Below are 24,055 nucleotides of genomic sequence, written 5' to 3'. Positions count from 1 at the left end.
AGAATTGATGTACTGATGCTAGCTCTAACTTGTTGGTTCTTTCAGAAAGTCTTTGTAACTGTCTTTTGGCCTTACAAGAAAAGTAAGAAGAGTAAACTTAAGACAGGGTACCTTTCCCAAGGTTGTTTGATTTATTAGATACCTAATTAACTGAACATCTAGCTAAGGCTACTCATTTTGTCACCGTCTGCTGAAAGAAATATTATTCATGTAGGAATTTTGCTTTGGGAATTGAAGTCAGTGGAGCATAAACATTGTTTGCAATTCCTTATTTGAAACTTGCTGACTCTATTTTTATGCTCAGCCGTTCCTATATTGTGAATTTAAAATGTTGCTAACATTCTACACTTTAGTTTGTGTGTTCTTCACAAGGGACAAATTCTTCACAATAGCAATGAGCCTGTATTACCTTAATTATAAAGCTAGACAATGCCTGCCAGGTGTCCCAAAACTATTGGTCCCCAAAGGCCATCAAGGAGCCAATTCCGATGCAAATACTCAAGAGTCTCTATTGCAAGCCTGGACTCTCAACCGTCATTGACACAGCGGATCTGAATTGAGAGCCCCGGCCCTCAGACAGGCAGGGTTTTTATTGTGATTAAAATAGGGGCAGGGTAGCTCCAACTTGGCAGACACTTGATTGGAAGGCATTTAGCAAGCTTGTCTTGTCCTATTTCTATTGGCTATCTTTCCTTTCAGATATCTATTTTGGCTTTAATAAGGAGAACTGGTCTTGATACCAAGAACTGACAGCTGGTGGTCATGTAGCACTGATGCAGGGACTTAAAGCAGGGCTAGAGCAAGTCACAAGCGGGTTATCCAAGCCATTTATAGAAGCAAAATTATGCGGTCAGGCTGACATAGTGCCAACTTTATTTTAACAATTGCTACCATGTTTTCCCATTACCACTTAGCAAGCTTGAGCGGGCAAGAACAATCCAGTACGCGATCATAAGTAAACCAACCCAACAGTTACCATGGCATTTCTACTACTATTATGGTTATTTCTATAGTCTATGACTATGATCATTTTTTACTGTCTGTTACCATGGTTACTACCTAGGTATAGAGTGGAACAAGGGCTCCCTATATTTTTCAATATCAAGCTATAAGAAACTAGTCTCACGGGTTGGGGGTGCAGCCCTCTAGCATGGAGTCATCACCAGGGTTTAGAAGCTGTTATAATTTTAACTCTTAAACTTATATTTAGTCACTAAGGTTCTCAGGTTAGCCCTTAGGAATCACTAATGAGTAAGAAGATAGTCCAAATCCCAAGAGAGAAGGAAAATATCCAACCTGAAATCAATAACACCTTTGTTCTCAAGCAATGATTACGTTCACATAGCCTACAGTTAATTTACTTCAATGTTTTTTTTCTGTCCAGTCCTGGGGCTTGAACTGTGGGATCTAGGCACTGTCCTTCAGCTTGTTTTGCTCAAGGCCAGCATACTACCACTTGATCAACAGCACCACTCTGGCTTTTTCCATTTATGAGCAATCAAACCCAGGGATTCATGCATGCCAGGCAAGCACTTGACACTGAGCCATAGTCCCATCCACTTAAATTTGCTTAAGTAAGAACATATTCTTGTGATATTGTAAAACACAACAATAATATACAATATTGTTTTGAAGTGATTCATGTTATCTTTCTTAGCAAAAATACCCTCAATAAAGGCCACAGAGTAGATTTTCACTTTTTGTATATCACCGTAGAAATTCACATTAGTGTATTTTGAGTTTCCATCTTCCATACTTGTGTTAAAAAACTGGAATACTAGCATTTCCTCTGTAATCAACCAACATATTCTACTGGCAAGAGCACACAGCCATTTCATTTGTTTTAAGTTTTATGGAACTCCATTTTCAGGTGTACTTAGGTTCATATTTTGTGTTGATATTTTTTCAGTAACATGATACTTTAATCATTTGGTTGCTTGAGTTAGGATGGTTGGTTCAGATTTGTGTCCTTCCTATAACTATTATATTGTTCCACCTCTTTATTAGGCCGTGTATGCCCAGCAGAAATGCCAAGTTTCTTCACATGACTGTGATTAGGAAGATGAGCACTAATTCCTTTTCAAACCTGTTGTGACACTGTAGTTTACACCAATTCTGAATGTAGTTAATATAGATATGAATTGCTTTTATAATATGTATCTACTAACTAATGGATTTGGGTTTGTGTTTATTGGACAGTTTAATGCTCTATTTGAAACCTAAAAGATTCTTCTCCCTTAAAAAGTCTTTATTCTTTTCCAGCACATGTATAATATTTTTAGAAGGAAATTCTGGGGGCAAATTGCCAATAGTTCCTTTCCTGACTACCTCATTTGCCGTTTTTCCCAGCCTTGCTTCCAGAATCTTCCCTTCATTGTCAACAGCGACACAGAATGGATGGATCTCAGGTGAGTTGCTTTTGGTTTCTCACTTAGTTTTACATTCCATTTTATGAACTTAATGGTTTCTGAGATTTAAAATGGAAAAGTAGATTCAGCTTCAGAAAAACATACCTAAATAAGACAAAGTTGGATGGTATATTATGTAGCTGACAAAATCTTGCATTCTATCTAGATTTGATTCAATTGATGTCTTGGATTTTTTCCCTTTGTTTGATTTTCAGCCTTGAACTCAATGGCTGGGTTCTGTCCCTGAGCCTCTCTGGCCTCAAGACTATCACTGGAGCCACAACACCACCTCTGCTTTTTCCTTTTTATGTGGTGCTGTGGGATGTAACCCAGGGATTCATGCATGCTAAGCAAGCACTGTACAGATGAGCTACATTCTCAGCCCTGCAGGTTGATTGGGCTTTTTTTCTTTACGTGATGAAAACGTGGTCACACTTGTTATGTGATTCAATCACTCCCAGGAAGTCACTTCTTGGGAAAAGTGAGGGTTTGCTGGCAACTTATCAGAAACCACATCCTCCTTAATAATATTAAACTGTTTTAATGAGGCTTTACTGGAGCGACTGAAATAGAGTGGTCACAAACACCTTCAAAAGTTCTACAGGACTGAGTAAGCCAAAGGTTTTTAAAGTACTCTTGGTACATATTTCTTGTTAGTGCATTTCCCAAAGGAAAAGCAGTAGACTTTACAGTTGTATTTATTCAAAAGCTCATTAGTTAAATCGCATGACTGCTTTGTGGTGTTTCTTTTTTTTTTTTTTTTTTTTTTTTTGCCAGTCCTGGGCCTTGGACTCAGGGCCTGAGCACTGTCCCTGGCTTCTTCCCGCTCAAGGCTAGCACTCTGCCACTTGAGCCACAGCGCCGCTTCTGGCCGTTTTCTGTATATGTGGTGCTGGGGAATCGAACCTAGGGCCTCGTGTATCCGAGGCAGGCACTCTTGCCACTAGGCTATATCCCCAGCCCGTGGTGTTTCTTTTACTTGAACCTCTCACCTGAACCATGCCTCCTACATGTTTATTAACAAGTTAATTTGAATAGTAGAGTGTTATCCTTCAGCCAAAAAGAAGCCAGGAACAATGTTCACGCCCTGAGTTCAAGCCCCAGGACTAGTAAAAAAAAATAAAAACACCAAATTAAGTGTTGCATTTTATTTCTAATAATTGTAATTGTTCTTCTAACTGTGGTACATTTTCTTATTTCCTTCAGCAATCACATAGCCTTGTGTGGGCTCTCTCTCTCGACTTCCCCTCGCTTGGGGGGGGGGGAAGGTCCTTGTCCGTCCCTTCCTGGGTGGTCCATTATCGCTCACGCGGGAGCGATGGCCACGGGTAGCCTCGGTGGTGTGTGGTCACAGGGTGCCCCAAAGCCGCCAAGAACGACACGGATGCGTGGGCCCCTGGAGAAAACCCCTAGGGCTTCTGTTTATTCAAATGAGGAGCCTCCCAAATATACCCCAAAGGCGGGCACAAGAGAGGGGTCCCTGATTGGTCCCAAGGGGCTGTCCCTCAAGTGATGTCAGACTTCCTTCTCTTCCTGTTAAAGACAGGAAGGGGAGGGACAGGCTGAGGTCAGCTGTGGCCCCTTAAAGGTGCAGCTGACCCCAACATCTGCTACTTTTTTTTTTTTAATTAGTAGGGGGTGTTGTAAACATACATGTAAGCATAAGGCAATTGCTGACATAAGACATATATATATATAGGGGGCCTCTTTCACAGAGGAAAGGGGAAGGTAAGGTGGCCATCCGTCTGGCTTTGTCCAGAGAAGCTGGAATCCTCAGCTGGTTTCTGCCAAGTGCAGGAAGGTGCAGACATCAGCCCTCTTTTGGTGGTGAAGTAGAAGTAGGCTGGAGCTCTGGCATCCCTGGTAGTTCACAGTAGCTGATAATTTAAACATAAGTGATTAGTAAAACATTCTTTTTATACATAAACATTGAAGCGAAGGTGTTAAACCTTTGCGCTTACTTTTTAAAAACATTAAGGTTGGGTGTCAAACCCTCAGCTCCTATTTCCCTGTAACGGGACTCCCTTAAACAAAACAGTAGAGGGAGAGGAGTGGAAGAAACATGGTGCAAAATTTCTTTATTTTTTTGTACAAAACTGCAAGCGACACTGCCACAGCTTAATATTGCGCCTCAAGAAGTGCTTATTCTCTTTAGAAGAGCAGAAGAATTGCAGTATATTCCTTGTTTTCCTGATGAGAACAAGAAGAAACATTTCTCCAGAGCAAGTGCTCTGGGTTTTTAGTTTTCCAATCTGTAAAAGCATTTACAAGGCTCTTTCCCACTGTTTTGGGAAGATTTAAATTTTCTTAAGATATTTTCTTAAGATATATAACAAGCATAGCTATCCTTACTAATCATGGAGTCTACTCTCCTCTCTCTCCCTCTCCTTTTTATTTATTTTTTTCAATTTTTATTTTTATCTATTATTTTTTTTTCTTATGACATGGCAGGGCACCAGGCTGGGTCCAGGGAAGAAACAGGGCCGACACTGTGTCCATCGCTGGTACAGGCAGGCTTTTCCATTTCTCCATGGAAAAATCCACTACGGTCTTTGTTATCCTGAAGAGAAAACAAAGGGAGATATTTCTCCAGAGCAAGTGCTCTGGGCTTAGTTTTCCAATCTGTAAAAGCATATACAAGGCTCTGGGGATTTAGTTCAGCGGAAGAGCGCTTGCCTGACGCGCGCAAGGTCCGGGGTTCGGTCCCCGGCTTGGGGGTGGGGTGGGGTGGGGAAACAACTACAGGTCAGAGAAGAAAAAAACCAAGGCAGTTTGGGAGCAGACTGTGGAGTCAGCTTCCTGTAGCCACAGACTGCCACAGTCCATGCAGCTAGCACATGTCGACCTGCATACTATAAAGCAAAGTATTAATCCTGAGTCAGGAAAATCGAGGTTTGCGCAGTTGTTCCAAAATGACTCTGGTCCCTTGATCTTAAAAGAGTTTATGAGAGCACAGGAGAGGAAGAATAACTTTTTTTTTCTTTTGGCTTGGAGTTTGGTGATAAGAGTCACACTGGCCTCCAGGCTGTTTACTGTGTCTCCACCCACAGGCTGCAAAGAACAGTTTAACATTAAGAATTAAAGTTAAGGGGCTGGGGATATAGCCTAGTGGCAAGAGTGCCTGCCTCGGATACATGAGGCCCTAGGTTCGATTCCCCAGCACCACATATACAGAAAATGGCCAGAAGCGGCGCTGTGGCTCAAGTGGCAGAGTGCTAGCTACCCTTGAGCGGGAAGAAGCCAGGGACAGTGCTCAGGCCCTGAGTCCAAGGCCCAGGACTGGCCAAAAAAAAAAAAAAAAGAATTAAAGTTAAATTAGTTGTCAAAAGGCAAGTAACTTTGAAACCATGTTTTACTAACACACACGGACAGACATACTGATACTTGTGCACAAGTTTTGAGGCATGCTTAGAATTTTTTTTTTTTAATTGGCCAGATAAGTTTTCTGGAATTCCAGTGGCAAATGGTATTATTTTGCCCATAATAGGACCACGTGGTTGATAAAAACAAAAGGGAACTTCTCCTCACTCAATAGAAACACTCAGACTCACACAAATGCATGCTGTAGACTCACAATGCCTCTATGCATGTTGCCGCCGGCGCTAGGCTCCACGAGGCTCGCGCTCTCCAAGACCCAAACATTGCCAGGGCCGTGGCCCCCTGCGGCTCCGCTGCCGCCTTGGGTCCCGCGTCCCCGGAAGCCAACGCCCAGTGCACGTGGCTGCTCCCTAGTAGGGACTTTAAAAGTCCCAGGCGGGGGGCCCTGGTCTAGACTGCCGCTGCCACCCCGCCTGACGCCCAGAGGCGCGAAGCTGGGAGCCCATCTCCACGGGCTGCAGAATTTCCTCGGTCCTTGGTCTGAGTGCCATTGATCTGATCCGGCCTCTTGGGACATGGATTGATTCTGCCCCATCGCCGTAGATGGAGGTACCACACTCTCTGGAGTACTGACTCCCATCCTTCCTGAAGGCTACCGACAGGTCCGGATTGCTTTTGCATCAGCATCCTGCCCCACACCAGGCTGCCAATTTGTGGGCTCTCTCTCTCTCGACTTCCCCTCGCTTGGGGGGGGGAGGTCCTTGTCCGCCCCTTCCTGGGTGGTCCATTATCGCTCATGTGGGAGCGATGGCCACGGGTAGCCTCGGTGGTGTGTGGTCACAGGGTGCCCCAAAGCCACCAAGAATGACACAGACGCGTGGGTCCCTGGAGAAAACCTCTAGGGCTTCTGTTTATTCAAATGAGGAGCCTCGCAGATATACCCCAAAGGCGGGCACAAGAGAGGGGCCCCTGATTGGTCCCAAGGGAATGTCCCTCAAGTGATGTCAGACTTCCTTCTCTTCCTGTTAAAGACAGGAAGGGGAAGGACAGGCTGAGGTCAGCTGTGGTTCCTTAAAGGTGCAGCTGACCCCAACACCTTGCGTAGCACAATTCGATGAATGAATGTTTATATAATTAGTTTAATTTATTGTTATTATAGACGCTGTTTATAGAGATTACAATTCCAGGAGTCAGGTAATTAGTGCATTTTTTTTTTTTTTGTAATCTCATTGGCAACCTGCATGTGGCAGGTTTGACTATGTGATGTTTGTCTTTGTTTTTGTTTGTTTGTTTTGCCAGTCTTGGGCCTTGATCTCAGGGCCTGTGCACTGTCCCTGGCTTCTTTTTGTTCAAGGCTAGCACTCTGCCACTTGAACAACAGCGCCACTTCTGGCCATTTTCTATATATGTGGTGCTGAGGAATTGAACCCAGGGCTTCATTTATATGTGGTAAACACTCTTGCCACTAGGCCATATTACAGCCCCTGCATTTCTTTTTATATTGTAACTTGTGTTGTTCTGTCACTCTAATACTCACTCCCTCCTGTCTTGACTCAAAAGTTGTAGAGTTGACTTTCATCTGTATACAGTGACTTCCACAGTTTCACCCTATTTTCCTTGAGTTCTGTGCCATACCTACCTCCACCCTCCAGGAGATATTACACGTGAATTCAGCATGCAGAGAACATTTACTTTTCTCTCAAAGTTGAAGGCTAGTCATTTTTAATATAGAAAAAATCCCAATGCTTGGGTATATTTTGTTCCAGATTCATTCTAATTTCCCTGTTTATTTCACTCATAGGTTATTGGAAATATATAACATAATTTTAATGTATTTGCATCCTATAGCTTTATTTCTCTCGTCAATTTCTCTGAAGTTTGTCTAGAAGTTTATTTTTACTTTTATTGTGTTTGTCTTGGTAAATGTCACAAAACTGTGCTTTATTACTGACTTTAGTTTAAGACCATGTCTTCCCACTAACTTTGGTTGTTCTATGAGTTATTAAGAGAATTAATGTTCTCCAATAATAATGGCATATTAACAAAGACATTTAATTTATGTGTTTTGAGACTTTGATATTTAGCATGAAGGTTTTACCATGGAGATATATGATCTGTCTGTTATTATCCCTGGTCTGTATCAGTGGTCATACCATTTATACTGATGTTCATTTCCTTACAGACTATGTGTATTTGTATTTTTCATTCTTCATTTTTCCTATGGTATTTTCTATTGATTTGTTTATGTCTTTTGATTTCTCTGTATTTAATGTATGTCTCTATGGATACGATTTCTTCAACTATTGTTTTTCTTTTGGTAATGTCAAACAGTGCCATGTGTCTATTTATACCTATGTATTTTTCTGTGTATCCATACTATATTTATATTGTGATTATGTTTATGTTGGTAATTTCCTTACTTAATACATGTTTGAATCATCTAATATTTCCTATTTTTTTTTTTTTACAAGTAACCAGCAGGCATCCTTCCTGTCATGTAACCTGCAAACTTTCTTCTACATACTGTAAATTACATCTGATATCTTTTCCAATTTAAATCCTATGGGAAAAGTTGGTTTCTCATCATTGTCGTCGTTGTTGGTTTCCCGTAATAGGTCTTGAACTGGGGTCCTGGGCACTCTACCTGAACTTCCCTGGCTCAAGGAAAGCACTCTACCACTTGAGCCACAATGCGACTACTTGTCATTTCTGTTTATGTGATACTGATTTATTCAACCAGTGTTTGATGCGTTATAGGCAAGCAGTCAACCACAACACTGTTTTCCAACCCTCTTCTATATACTGTCTTATTCATAGAAAACTGACAGTTGCTTTGCAGACTTCATATTTAATAGTGATGTCGTCATGTTTTCAAGCATTTAGATGCCATGTTTGTAGAATCTTTAACATTCACATATATACAAGGACTCATATATTCCTTTAAAAAGCTCATTATGTGTTCGGTCTTATCTGCTTTGCTAATTTGAATGTTTTGTTCCTAAGACAGTAACCAAATATCTTATGTACAGAACAAGGACCATCCTTAGGCTGAAGCATGAAGCTTCAGAAGAATTAGCCTTAATGTTTTCATGCCAGATTTGTAGCACCTCAGAATTTTCTTTTCTCTATTGCTAATAACAGAGAAATGTTCTGATATATTAGGGAAATATTGTATTAGTAATATAGAACCAAATATTTCTACATAGATTTTTGTTATTCTACTAGACAGATAATGGAACAAGCTCCAAACCTTTTATGTACTTTTTGTATTTTAAAACCATGTTAAGCCTACCCAGGCACTGTCTCATGTCTCTGATCCTAGCTACTCAAGAGACTGAGATCTGAGGATTACATTTCAAAGGAATCCTGGGCAGATAAACATGTGACACTGGAATGTTCAATTAGCTAGTAAAATTTTGAAGTCAACCTGTGGCTTAATTATGGAGCAGAAAAGAGCAGTTATTGGTGCGTGAAGGTGTGAGTGGAGCACTGGAGAGAGGAAAGCAAGGAACCTCACCTATCCCAAGATGCCAAGTTCTATTTGCAAAGATATCCCTTGAATATTATGACTGCATTAATGAATTTCATGCATTTTTTGAGTAAAGATATAGTTTCATTATTACTATTTTCTAGATTCTTGGGCTACAGTGCTTCTGCCTTTTAAGTCAGTTACTAGAGGAGAAACCAGGTAAGAATACAGTGAGTGCTACAACAGGGCTGTACACAAGCCCTTGTGGAAACACTAGTGCAAACAACAGGGTGGCGAGAGTCAGTCTGATAATAATCTGTGAATAATATGGTGACCACTACAATTATTTTTAATTAGCTTACTTTATTGTTATGTGCAGGGGAATTGTAATTAGATGAGTCATTCCCTTCTGATTTTTCCATCAGGAATTAGGACCAGAATAGTTGAATACATAGACATAGTAGGTACTTAGACCTGGGGTGATAAGAAGGAGCATTGTTTTTCAAGCAAGAAGATTTCTTGAGATAAGTTCTGGAGACAGCAGGAATTTTGCCTAAGTGAATGTAATAATTGCCATTGAGTTGTGTTATTGAAGATAGCTAATAGTCAATATTACATGTATTTCACCACAATAAAAATTTAATGGAAAGAATTTTTTTGTTTCATAATGAGGATAGAACTCTGGTGCTGGCACTGTCACTGAGCCTTTCACGTCAAGGCTAAAGCTACAGCACAATGAGGCACAGTGCAATTTCCCTATTTCTGGTGGTTAATTCCAGATGTATCTAATGGAATTTGTTACCCAGGCTGGCTTTGAAACAAGATCCTCAGATCTCAGCTTCCTGAACAGCAAAGATTACAGGCCTGAGGAACTTGCACCCTGCACATAGGAATTTTGAAGTCACATCCAGTACCCAGGGAGGTAAACTGAAGAAATCATGGAAACATCACTAGAGATTATTAAACCCCTGACATACTATCCAGCAGCTACAATAACACTGACTTTCAATGAACAAAACAAGATGAAGAACTCAGGCTACAGGAAGTCACATGGCCACCAATATCTTTTTGGCAATGACAAAGAAGTAGTGACGGAGAGAACTAAGTCAGGCTGCCCCTCTTTTTGAAGGACTGAGAGGCTCTGCTTAGGACACACAGATAACCATCTTGCTTTTCCCTCTGTTTTCTGGGCTTATCTGCTCAGGTTGCTGTGCCTTTTTTTACCTTTCTGGTTTTTAAGTTAAAACAAGATTTGTATATTATTTTCTTATAAAAAATCTTTCCATGTGAGAAAAACCAATGTACAATACTCACCATCATTTAAAGAGAACAGGATCTGCAGTTTTATTTGTGTGAAAACAAAAGACAATTTTAGAGCACTTAGGCTTTGGTTCTTATTGCAATAAACAACACACACAATTATAATAAAGTACAATGGAATCTGTTTGTGGTTTTTGTTTTTTTGTTTTTGTCAGTCCTTTCACTTGCGACTCAGGGCCTGAGCACTATCCCTGGCTCCTTTGTGCTCAAGCCTAGCCCTCTACCACTTGAGCAACAGCGCCTCTTCTGGTCTTTTCTATACATGTGGTGCTGAGGAATTGAACCTAATGACTGTTGTCATAATGGATGTGAGTTCTCATAGAGTATAAACACCTGGTTTGTATATGAGGTACAGTAAATATGAGGTCCTAATAAATTTTAAAAAGTGTGATATTTTACTGGGTGTGAAATTAAGTCACAGTGACTGTAGAGTCATAAAGGGGGAATGAGTTCCTAACAGTGTGTTTGAGGTGACAGTATTTGGGTGTCCTAATGGGTGTGAGATGTTAATGCTCATGAGTTCACAAATTAATGTGACATCATAATCAGTGTGGAGTTCTAATTAGTGTGAAATTACAGTGTGTAGTCCTAATTGGTGTGACAATGCAGTGTGTTTGAGAATATAATGATCTTAAGGTAGTAGTAGATATGAGTTCACAATGGGTATGAGATTTGAGGTCTTCGAAAGTGTGATATCACAATGGGTTAATTTCACACCAACCATGAGATCCTAATGAGAGGGTGCTCACAACGGGCATGTGGTCATGATTGGCATGTGGTGCTGATGAGTTGTGAGGTGTTAATGGGTTTAAGGTACCAATGAATGTGAGTTCCTACTACGGAGTGTGAGACAACAATGAGTGTAACTCAAGATGTTCGTAAGATCCCAAACGACTGTTTTGACAATGGGTCTAAGGTCATAAAGTGTTACAGGGCAGGAGATCTTGGTTGCAGGTAAGGTCACAAAGGGCTGTACATGCTCCAATATGCATAAGGTCACTGTACATATGAGGTCCAAATGGGTAATATGCATGAAGTCACAGTGGATATGAGATCACAAGTGTGAGTTCCTAATTTGTTTTAGTCCACAATGGGTCTGTGTTATTAATTGAGGGTGTGTATGAGGTGTGACATCACATTGTCATGAAGGCACATTGGATGCGAGGTCCTATACAGAGCATGGAGAAAATGCTAGTGGGGGTGTGATATCACAATGGGTGTGAGATTACAATGGGTATGAGGTTCTTAACAGTGTGAGGTAACATGGGCATGAGGTATAATAGGGGGGTTAGGTCCTAATGTTTTTAAGGCTTCAAGCAGTGTTAGGTCATAATTAATATGTGGAGGTGACAATATTTCTGAGGTCCTAATTGGCAAAGGTACTAGCAAGTGTTAGTTCTCAATGGGTATGAGGTCCTAACAGGATGTCACAATTTGTGTGGTCACAATGGGTGTGAGGTTGTAATTTGTGTGAAGTCATAAAGAGAGCAATTTCACAAAGTGCATAAGGTTACAATGTGCATGAACTTAATAGAGTCACAATAAATGTGAGGTCACAATGGGCATGAAATCGTAATAGATGTAAAACCATAATTGGTGTGAATACACTATGGAAAGGAGGTCCTAATGGTTTTGAAGTCACAATGGTTTTGAAGTACTAATGATCATGAAGTTATAGTAGATGTCAGGTCTCAGTGGACTGAGGCACCAGTGAGTATGAGATTCTAATGTGCATGATGTCAGAGTAGATATGAAGTCCTAACAGAGGTGTGAGATCACTATATAAATATTGAATATGTTCACAGTGAAACTGAAGGCACAATGAGTGTGAAGTCACAATTGGTGTGGGGTCTTAATGAGCATGAGTTAAAATGGGTGTACAGTTCTAATGGGGTATGACAGTACAATAAATATGAATATTGAATGTGAGGTTGCAGTGAGATTGGAGGCACAATGAGTGTGAGGTCACAACTGTTGTGAGAGGCTAATGTATGTGAGGTCAAAATGGATATGAGTTCATAAATGTCATAAGATTTTTCATGGATGTAAGTTCTTAATGAGGAATGTGAGGTTACAGTGGGTAGGAGGTCATTGGAAATGAGAGCCTAATGGAAGTTTCACCATCACAATGGGCATGAGGTCACAATGGTGTGAGCTTCTAATGGGGGTACTAGATCAAAATGAATGTGAGGTCCAAAGAAATGTTTAAGGTCAAACTATTAATGGGCATGAATTTTTAATGATGATGAGGTCCCAATAAATGAGAGATTACAACTGATCACAATTCTTATTGAGGTGACATCACAGTGGGCATTAGATCAGAATGGTCATTGGTCCTAATGGAGTTGGGTTAATACTGGGAATGGAATAATAATGGGTGTGAGATTACAATGAGGGTTAAGTTTTAGTAGGGTAAGTTCACCACTGGTGTGAAGTACCAGTTGGCTTGAGTTCAAATAGTATGTAGCCCTGACAGATGAGAGATCATACTATTATGAAGTCACAATGTATATGAGGTGTAATGTATGTGAGATCAAAATAGGTGTGAGTTCACAATGATAATGTGGTCATTTTGGGTGTAATGTCATAGTGAATGTAGAGTCACAAAGATGTGAAGCCACAGGTGAATGAGATCATAATAGATGTGAATTCATAATGCAGGTGAGGTCCTAATAAAACCCGAGGTCACAGAGGGTTTAGATCTTTGATGATGTGGTTAATTGGTCTGTGATGTAAAAGAGAAAGTGAAATTGAAAGCAGAAGGATGAGATTGAGTATTGAGGAGACTAGGTCCAGTGGTGAATTAGTAATGAAAGTAAAAGTAAATGCAATCAGATACTAGAAAAGATTGTGTTGCAGAAAAGGAAAAATTGCCTGTATTGTTACATGACTTGTCTGGACTGTTCTTCTCTGTTTCCTGTATCTCCTGACTGTGATGGACGAAATAGGACAGACTCCCTCTAATCCCCTGGATTTATGTTTAGCACATTGGAAAGATGTACTGGTGACAGCTTACAATCAGATTCTGAGTGTCTGCAAAAAGAACTCTGGTGGACCCTCACCCAGCCTTCTTCAGCAGAAAATCATTTGGTGTGCTAAAATGTTTTGCTAAAACTATCACGCCCTTTAAAATGAGATTGGAGAATGCTAAAAATCTTTTATTAAAAGATTTGTCTTAAAATTTGGGTTTTGCAGGAGTAAGATTGGCAAAAAGACCTCTTGCCACTGGAAAATGTACGGCCGATGTTTAGTTTGCACGCTTTAAGATCTTCTGAATATGTATGTGTGTCTGCATGTGCTAGTGTGAACATGTTCAAGACTGTTAGTATGATGTAAAATTGAGTGAGTTTAAGTTTAAATTCAAATGGTCATCAAGTCTGGGCATTACCAAATGCTTTAAAGGATTACTGCACTGTTTTAAAGAGGAACTATAGTTAAAAAAATGTTTCTTTAATTAAAAAAAATCAGGGCTAAGTGTCCGAAGTTTGGATATAAAGGTTTATCACTGTTAAAAAAATCTGCTTGGGTTTCTCAGTCAGAGACCAATAGGAAAGGACAGGAAAAACCTATGACAGGCCTGTGTGTCTATCCACAGGAGTGAGGGGTGATATACCAGAGGTGAAGGTTAGCCAGTCCACGTGGTGCCACAGGCCCAGGAGGGGAATCCACATGGTGGGACAGCCATAAAGGGGCATCCATTCATGATGGAAAAGGACAAGCCAGCACTAAGACAGTTCATCAAGTTCTGAGGAGAGGATGGAGATAGGCTGTCCTGTATGACAGGCCAATGGAGGCCTTTTTTTTTTCCTCTCTTTTGTTTTCAGGTGAATATTGGATAGCCGGTGGTAAAAATGAATGATTTGACTGGAATTTCTAAAACTGCCCCTTGAGAGGTACTAAGAACTGGAAAAGTTTTTAAAATGGTTAAAAATGTGATTTGATTCCTGTGCTATTTTTGCAATTTTGATGAATTGAAAAAGCAAAGTTGCTTAGGCTGGATTTCTTGTGTGTGTAATTCTTTTGAACACTGTTAAAAGTACTTTTTTTTTTTTACAATTTTTTTGGGTATCAGTTTAATGATTCAGGTACTGAATTTTATGAGTGTATACTGTGATGTAATAGTAATTGAAATTCTTACATTAAGGAAAAATTGTCATTTGAGTTCAAAGGTCTTCATGCAGTAACTGGGGGGAAAAACACTCTTTATAAACAGGCAGCCTGGAGGCAAAGGGCAGTACCTGGTTTCAGAATGCTTTTCAGCTTTAGAGGTTTTCCAATGCAGATAAATCTAAAGTGTTAGTGTTAAAGCAGAGGTTAGTAAAAGGCTTTGGAAATCAAGAATGCATTTCTAGATAAGAAATTTGGAAATAAAATTGTCCTAAATGATTGTTGCAAAGTGAGAAAAGGAAAATTATGGCTACCAAAATGAGTGTTTAATTGCCATTCCAGTTTGTTTGTAGGTTTTTTTGTAACAGTTTCCAGCAGGCCCACAGAGAAGGACAGATGATTCCTACAAGTTTGTCAAGATGTAACATTGGCCCTTAATAAGTTCCAGGTAAGAGTATGCTTACAAACTACTTCTGTGTGGACCACATTGTTGCTTTAATTGGAGTAAAATGGCCTCTTGTAAGACTCATTGATCTGAAATCTGCAGTTCCAAGCAATCCCGGGCAGAGAAAGGTCCCTGTGAGAGTCTTCGTCTCTAGTTGGCCAGCAGAGTGCTGGGAACCGAGTCATGAGTCGCTTTGAGGCTCACAGTGGTAGGGTGCAAGTCTTGAGCTGGAGAACTGAGGGACAGCACTCAGGCTCTGAGTCCAAGTCCAGTGACAGACCAAGAGAAATGCCAAAGGTTCATTTATACCAGCATGGAAAAGTCACTCCTGGGACAAAAGCGATGGAGCATCCAGAGCAGTAAGCCACTGCTTGGATGGCAGAGATGGTGTCAGATCCTAGACTCATGTGTGCTTGGCCCTTCAACAGTTCATCAGAGCTGGGAGATCCTAGAATAGTTAGTAAGCATGCCTTTTATTGCCCATGTCTATCTACTTTGTAACTGGACAGGAACACGCCAGTCATCTGTGGCAGTTGGTAGTAAAGCTAAGTTTTTTTTTAATGGGGGGTAGGTTAAAATCCCAACCCCTTGCATCTACTCAAAGCCCAGACTGGCAGTGAGAATTTTAAGATGATACATCTGTTCAGGAAAGAAAATTCATAGATCTGAGATTTTGTCCTTATGGATATCTAAGGCCTGCAAAGGTAGTTTAGGCATCAGTTTCCCCATCCAGAGAGGAAAATGCTTTTACAAATCAGAGTGCTAAAAGACTACCATGTTATATCCCAAAAAGAGGTCTGTGCAGTTGTTAAATGGTTAGCTATTTACTCCAATATGGAGTAAAGTTCCTAGTAACGTCTAGTCCTGACAACCCCTTGAAAAAGTAGGCTAAGGATCTATAGGTTCCTGGCTAGGTAAGGTCAACGCCCTGAGTCAGCCTGAAGAAGTTACAGAAGATGGATAATCTCTGTCCTTCAGCTCCCCCTTCAAGATCAAGAAACCAGAGTCATTAAAAAAAATAATAATCCTAGCCTTATTGGAAATATTTGATTACTAAAAGTTATTGCCCTGGAAAAATTATGGCCTAAGGCCATTGCTTAAAGCTGCCTTGAAATTCAGTGATGTGCCAGCCTACAAAAGCTAGTATGCTTAAGAAGCAACCAGGGCTTGTAGAATAAATGGGTGTTGGATTTTATTGAATGCCTTTTCCGCATCCAGAGATAAAACCATGTGGTTCTTTACCTTGCTCTGGTTGATGTGGTGGATTACGTTAATTGACTTGTATGTATTGAACCAACTTTGCATCCCTGAGATGAATGTAGTTTTGTCATGGTGTATGATTTTTTGGATGACCTGTTGAAATCGATTGGCCAGAAGTTTGTTGAGAATTTCTGCATCTATGTTCATCAGGGAAATTGGTCTATAGTTCTCTATCCGTGATGAGTCCCTGCCTGGTTTGGGGATGAGGGTTATACTAGCTTCATAGAATGTGTCTGGTAGTAAACTTTCTCTTTCAATTTCATTGAAGAGTTTGAGAAATATTGTTGTGAGTTCTGTTTTGAAGGCCTTGTAGAATTCTGCAGTGAATCTGTCTGGACCTGGGCTTTTCTTGGATGGGAGATCACTTATTTCCATTTCTATTTCAATGCTGGATATGGGTCTGTTCAGAATGTTTAATCTTCATGGTTGAGTTTGGGGCTATCAATTTTTTCTAGGAAATCATCCATTTCTTCCAGGTCTTGAATTTGTTGGCATAAAGGTTTGCAAAATAGTCCCTTATTGTGTTCTGAATTTTGGTTGTTTCTGTGGTGATGTTACCTGTTTCATCTCTGATCTTGTTTATTTGGGTGTGTTGCCTTCATTTTTGGTCAGGTTTGCTAGGGGTCTGTCTATCCTGTTAATTTTTTCAAAGAACCAACTCATGGTTTGGTTGATTCTTTCGATGTTTTTTTTTGTTTCTAATTCATTTAATTCTAATTTGATTTTAATTATTTGCTTCTGTCTATTGTTGTGGGGTTTGGCTTGTTGTTCTCTTTCGAGGAGATGAGGGAGTTGAGTTGCTGTTTTTCCAGTTTGTTGGTGTAGGCACTCAGAGATATAAATTTCCCTCTGAGTACTGCCTTTGCTGTGTCCCAAAGGAGCTGGTACTTTGTGTGCTCGTTTGAGTTGAATTCCATAAACATTTGAATTTTTGTTCTAATTTATTCAAAGACCACTGATGGTTCAGCAGTGTGTTGTTTAGTCTCCATGTATTGTAGGATTTTCTGTGGTGGCTGTTTTAGTTGAGCTCTAATTTTATTCCATTGTGGTCTGAGAGAATTCAGGGAATGGTTTTAACACTTCTGAATTTGTACAGATTTTCTTTGTGCCCTAAGATGTGATCTATTTTGGAGAATGATCCATTTGCTGCTGAAAAGAATGTGTATTCTGGTGTTGCTGGATGGAATATTCTGTAGATGTTGGTTACGTCTAGTAGGTGTATGCAATTACTTAGTTCTGTGGTTTCTTTGTTCAGATTTTGGCATGCTGGTGTGTCCAGAGGTGATAGTGGAGTGTTAAGGTCTGCAACTATCAATGTGTTTGGGTCTAGGAGTGTTTTTAGAATCAGTAGTGTTTGTTTGATGAAATTGGGTTGCTCCTGTATTTGGTGTGTAAATATTAAGGATGGTAATATCCCCCTGTAGAAGATATCCCTTTATTAGAATGTGTTAACCTTCTTTGTCTCTTCTTACAGTTTTTAATTTTAAGTCAATTTTATCTGATAGTAGGATTGCAATGCCAGCCTGCTTATGGGGGCTATTTTCTTGGTAGATTTTATGCCAGCCTTTCACTTGTAGAAGAGGTTTACTTTTCCTGGATAGATGTGTCTCGTGGAGGCAGCAGAAAGATGGATCTTGATTTTTGATCCAACTTATGAGCCTATGTCGTTTGATTGGAGAATTAAGTCCATTAATGTTGAGAGTTAGGACTGAGAGATAATAGTTTGTTCCTTTCATTATATCTGTCTTGTTAAACACTGTTTCTTCCCATTTCTTGATCTAATATTCTGGCTTTCTATTTAGGGTTCATTTCTCTGTCTTTATTGTGATTGTGATTATTTTGCCTGTATAGTACATATTTGAAGATTTTTGTAAAGATGGTTTGGTAGAGATATATTGTTTCAGTTATTCCTTACTGTGGGAGACTTTTATTTGACCTTCAACTATGAATGAGAGTTTAACTTGGTACAGTATTCTTGGTTGGCATTTATTTTTATTTAGGGTTTGTTATACCTCATTCCAGGCTCTCCTTGCTTTCATGGTCTCTGCTGAGAAGTCTGGGGTAATTCTGATTGCTTTTCCTTTATATGTGATTATTTTCTTCTCCCTAACAGCTTTAATGATTCTTTACTTGGACTCTATTGATCCTGTTTTGATCACAATGTGTTAGTGGGATGTCCTATTCTGGTCTGTATGGTTTGTGGTTCTAAATGATTCTTGTATTTGTATAGGCCTATCCTTCTGGATATTTGGGGAGTTCTCGGCTTCTATCCTGTTAAATAGGTTGCCTATTCCATTAACTTCTTTGTCTAGGTTTTCCTCAATACCAATTATCCTTAAATTGGGCTTCCTGATCATGTCTTGGAGCTCATGAAGTGATATCTTTAGATGATTGGATTCATTTTGTATTGACTTTTTATCTTTCTCCATGAATTCTAGGGAATCTTCACCTCCTGAGATTTGATCCTCTGCCTCAGTTAGTTGGGACTGCAGGCTAGCTACTTGATTTTGAATCTCTTTGCCTTCTGACTGGTTTTTCCTGACGATTTCCATGTCCTTGCTATAATTATCTCTTAGGTCCTGCATGGACTTCTTTTTTTTTTTCTCAAATTTTTATTATCAAACTGACGTACAGAGAGGTTACAGTATCATACGTTGGGCATTGGATACATTTCTTGTACTGTTTGTTGCCTTGTCCCTCATGGCCCCCTCCCTCCCCCCCTTTCCCTCCTCCCCCCTGGTGTTCAGTTCACTTACACCAAACAGTTTTGCAAGTATTGCTTTTGTAGTTATTTCTCTTTTTTTACCCTGTGTCTCTCGAATTTGGTATTCCCTTTGAATTTCCTACTTCCAATACCAGTAAACACGGTTTCCAATATACTCAGATAAGATTACAGAGATAGTGTAGGTACAAACATAGGAAGGTGATACAAAACATTATCTATAATACAAACTACACATACACATAGGACGTTGAAAGTGGTTACAACTGTGATATATCACTTGTTTCCATAACATGGAGTTCATTTCAATTAGCATCATCTTATTTGTTTCTAAGGGTATAGCTATTGGGCCTTGTGATGCTCTGCTATGGCTTGCCTAAACCTGTACTAATTATTCCCAATAAGGGAGGCCATAGAGTCCATGTTTCTTTGGGTCTGGCTCACTTCACTTAGTATAACTTTTTCCAAGTCCTTCCATTTATTTCCTTACAAATGGAACAATGTCATTCTTTCTGATAGAGGCATAAAATTCCATTGTGTAAATGTACCACATTTTCCTGATCCATTCATCTATGGAGGGGCATCTGGGTTGGTTCCAGCTTCTCGCTATGACAAATTGTGCTGCGATGAACATTGTTGTGCTGGTGGCATTACTGTGATTTTGTTTGTGGGCTTTTGGATAGATACCCAACAGTGGGGCTGCTGGGTCATAGGGGAGTTCTATATTGAGCCTTGCATGGACTTCTTTACTTCATTAATTTGGTTTTGAGTGCTGTCTCTCAAATTATTTAGCTGGGTAGCTATCTTGTCATTTGACTCTTGAAGTTCATTTATCTTTCTATTTCTGAAGGCCATGAAATTGCCCATTAATTTTTGCTTTGCTCCTCACACTCTAGAATATTTGACTGAAGGGATTAAAAATTTTCATTTATCATTTTTATCAGTAGACTTTGTAGAGCATTTTGAAGGTTCTCTTCTATGACTGATTGACTGCGCTGCTTCCTGCTATTTTTTAGTTTGAGATGAGACTCCATTGTTTACCATCTTTCTTGTGTTTCTTCTGCCCTTTTGGATTGGGAATGCCAATCTACCAGCACTTGTGAGCACAGTTTAAGACCCAATGCAGACCTTACTAAGCACTGTTGTGTAAATCTTAGATGTTCATTATTATATACAGTTAGCTGTATACTTGTATATAAAATTAGATTTGGTGTTCCTAAAGAATACACTTTTGATATAACAACCAATCCTGAGCCCTGTATTCAGTAGTTACTTGTTTACTGTTACAACCTCCTGAGCAATTTTTGTTCTTATATTAAGTTCTTCTTGGACTGGCTGGCTTTCACTTTGAAACCTTTGATTCACTCGGATTGAGCAGGGATACCTCTATCCAAAAATCAGGGGTCAAATGAATCTGGAGTTCCTGGAAGTAAATCAGGAGGGTAAGTTAGAGTTAGTAAAGAGAAAAGAGTAAAATGTATGGGGGGGTGATGATTTTGGTTTAGTTTCAGTGACATGGAAATGTGGAGAAGAGTAGAATCAGTAGAAAGAACAAGGTTAAATGATAGACAATGGAGGGTTAACAGGTGTTATTCATAGGAAAGTAATTTTTAAAGAAAGAGAATGTGAAGAGAGAAAGAAAAAATACTGGAAGAGAAATGCATAAAACAGAGATAAGTTATATAAAATAAAACACTAGAAAAAAGAACAACCAAAAAAATACTTGATAAAACAAGCAAATAAAATTGGAAAACAAAAAGCCAACGACGTCTCAGAAATGAAAGAAGAAAGCTTAAAAATGTTTGAAAATATGGAGTCTTCTTTGTTTGGGTGTGCTTTCTACAGTTTCTGGGTTCCTTGCGATGATCTGCAGTCTATTTTGCTGCTTGGCTGGTTTGACTTGCTTTCAGTTTTCAGGCGGTGGATCTGCTTTGACCCACCCTCCCCTGTTAGTGAAATCTGAGGCTCTGTGGTTCTAACAGGTTGCAGGTAGGACTTGAGTGTCCTCTGTAGATGGGGGTTGTGAACAGTCTTGGGAACTATGGCTACTCATATCTGCTGTGTGGCTACTGCCTTTAACTCCTGGCTTTGAATAGGCTGTGGACTCAGCAGGGTGGGGCACCTGTAGTCTGTTTTACCTGGCTGAGAGTTGCTTTTCTGGGGATGTTCCTCCCTCCTTTGTGGGGCAGCCTCCTGGGCGTAGCTGCAATTGAATTCAATTCATTTTTAGGCTGGGAATTGGGCTTCCTCTGTGATGGGGCCATTTATCTTCTTAGGAACTGTTTGTTCTCCAATCTGGTTGTTTTGTGCAGATGGTAGCTGCTCGCCACTTTCTGTTTTAATTTAGAAATTCCGGCGGGGCACCTCTGGCTGAGTTCACCTGAGTGTGTGATCCACGGCCCCGGACGAGCCTCCCCCCTGTGCAGGGGTATTTCTCCTGGGCAGAGCTGGCTCTCACTTGTTGGTCCCTCTTGCCCTTTTCAAAGATGGCCCCTTTGTCCTCACTTTCCCCAGGCCCACTTTAGTTTCAGTCTGGTCTGACCATATGCCAGTGTCAAAGATGGTGCTTTGCGCTGGCAATGGGGGCAGGGATGCCTTCCAGCAACTGCTCTGTGGGAGCAAGTGAGAATGTCTTCTGTGGGATACTCACACTTTCTCTGCGATTTCATCCCATCCTAACACAGCCTGAGATCCCCATCTGTATGCTGCTCTCTGGAGGATTTCTTTCTGGTCACAGCTGTTTGCTTTAGGTGCTCGGAGTGCGGGGCACTGTGCCTGCACCTGCACTGGCATGGCGGAGGGCCTCAGCCCAGAAATCAAATCTGTTTTCAAGCCAGCAAAATTGAATTTTCTTCCTGGCGAGAATCTCTCTACTGTTATAAATTACTTAGGCTGTCTTTCTAGGATCAAAAGTTTCTCTGGAGTGGTAAAACTAAGATCTCGGAAGGAGCTCAGCTAGGGACTGCTGCTCCTCCTCCATCTTCCTGCAAGTTACCCCACACATTTTGACCTCATATCCCATTCGGGTTTCACATCCATTTGGACCTCATGCTCATTGTGCCCACAAACCCACTGTGACACTACAAACAATAAGGACGTTACTATCATTGGGTCTTACACTCTCAGAATGTCACACCTATTTTGTCATCTTACCTATGAAATACATATCCATTAGGCATACACCTATTATGAAACACAGTTTGTGACACCACACTCATTGTGACCTCATACGTTATATATATATTACATTTCACATTTATGTTATGTGTATTATATTTCACACTTATTTTATGTGTCTCATATATTCTATTTGAGTAGGTTTTTATACATGATAGTGTAATATATTTTACATTTCATGATTTTTCTATTATATTTTAATATATTTTCCAGATATACTGTATTTTCATAGGTTTCCCATTTATTATATATAATAGTTTAATACATGATATATAGTATAATCTGATATATTGATAGATAGATATATTTATATATTTATTTATAGATAAAGAGTATATTTTAATGTATTCTATTTTATATATATTATATATTTGTGATTTTATATGTATTATAGATAATATATTTTGATACATATTTATATATATTTTTAAAATATTTGTGATTTTATATGTATTATAGATAATATATTTTAATATATATTTATATATTTTTTAAAATATTTGTGATTTTTACATGTAGTATATATTTATACATTATACTTTAATATGTTACAGTTTATTATTTGTATTACATATTTTTGTATATTTATATATTATAGTTTAATGTATTATGGTTTAACATATTAATATAGTTTATAGTTTCATGTATCTCCTATGTTGTCTTATATATGTTTTATAAATATATTTTCAGATAGCTTTATATATTATATACTTCATGCTATTCCATATATTTATACATGACATATAGTATAGTCTGATATATTTACAGATAGGTAATATATTTTAATATATTCTATTTTTATATATTTGTGCATTTTATAGGTGTTATGTGTTTACATATATTAAAAGATATATGATCTCTTGTGGCATCATACATATTACATTTGACATCGATTGTAGTATATTTTATATATTTTGTAACATATTTTACATATAGAGTATGTGTCCTATTTTAATAAATTTTATGATAATATATTTATATGGTATATTTTATTTTTTATATTTTTATATATTTTGTATTTTATATATTATATGTTTATATATTTTACATTTTACAATATATTTTATGCTTCTATATATTTTACATTTTATATTTTTAAATATTTCATGTTATATTTTTATATAATTATAATATATACATTATTTCTTTTCATTTCATTTTATTTCATTTCATCTTATTTTATTTCACTTTTAATTTTCTGCCATTTTATTTCTTTTTTTCGTTTCATTTTATTTCACATAAACTTCAGTTTATTTCATTTCATCTTATTTTATTTCATTTCATTTTACATTATTTCATTTTTTTCAATTCATTTTATTTAGTTCATTTCATTTTATTTCACATTATTTCATTTTTTTCATTTAATGTTATTAACTTCATTTTCTTTTATTTCATATTATTTCAGAATTCATTTTATTTCCTTTTATGTCATTTTACTTTATTTCATTTCATCTTATTTCATGTGACTTCAGATTATTTTAGTTTTTTTTTCACATAATTTCATTTAAAAATATATATTAATTAAATTTTATTGACAAGGTGTTGTGCAAAAGGGGTACCGTTACATAACAGGGTAGTGAGTCCATTTCATCTGATATCTTACACCCTCATTTTTCTATCCCTCCCCTAGATCAGGCAGGCATATATTCAATACCCAGTGTACAAAAATCATATACAGTAGCCAGTGGCATACGCCAAAGGAAATTCACCTAGAACTTTAAATAAACGTCAACAATAGAGTTTGTTTATCCTTGTCTTATATGATCATACCTGTTGGAGAATTAAAGTCTCCAACCAGTGGAAAAATTTAGCCCCGGCACGGTTACTCC

At 38.7% G+C, this 24,055-nt stretch overlaps 1 pseudogene; it reads left to right on the top strand.

Annotated features, from left to right (window-relative positions):
• The first annotated feature begins 11,371 nt into the window (after positions 1–11,371).
• The window catches only part of LOC125367020, a 16,724-nt pseudogene continuing 4,040 nt past the window's right edge, over positions 11,372–24,055 (top strand).

This window comes from Perognathus longimembris, chromosome 18 (assembly GCF_023159225.1).
Source record: "Perognathus longimembris pacificus isolate PPM17 chromosome 18, ASM2315922v1, whole genome shotgun sequence".
NCBI classification, from domain to species: Eukaryota; Metazoa; Chordata; class Mammalia; order Rodentia; family Heteromyidae; genus Perognathus; species Perognathus longimembris.
The sequence above is the reverse complement of the archived record's forward strand: the minus strand, read 5'-3'. Positions and strand labels throughout refer to the sequence as shown.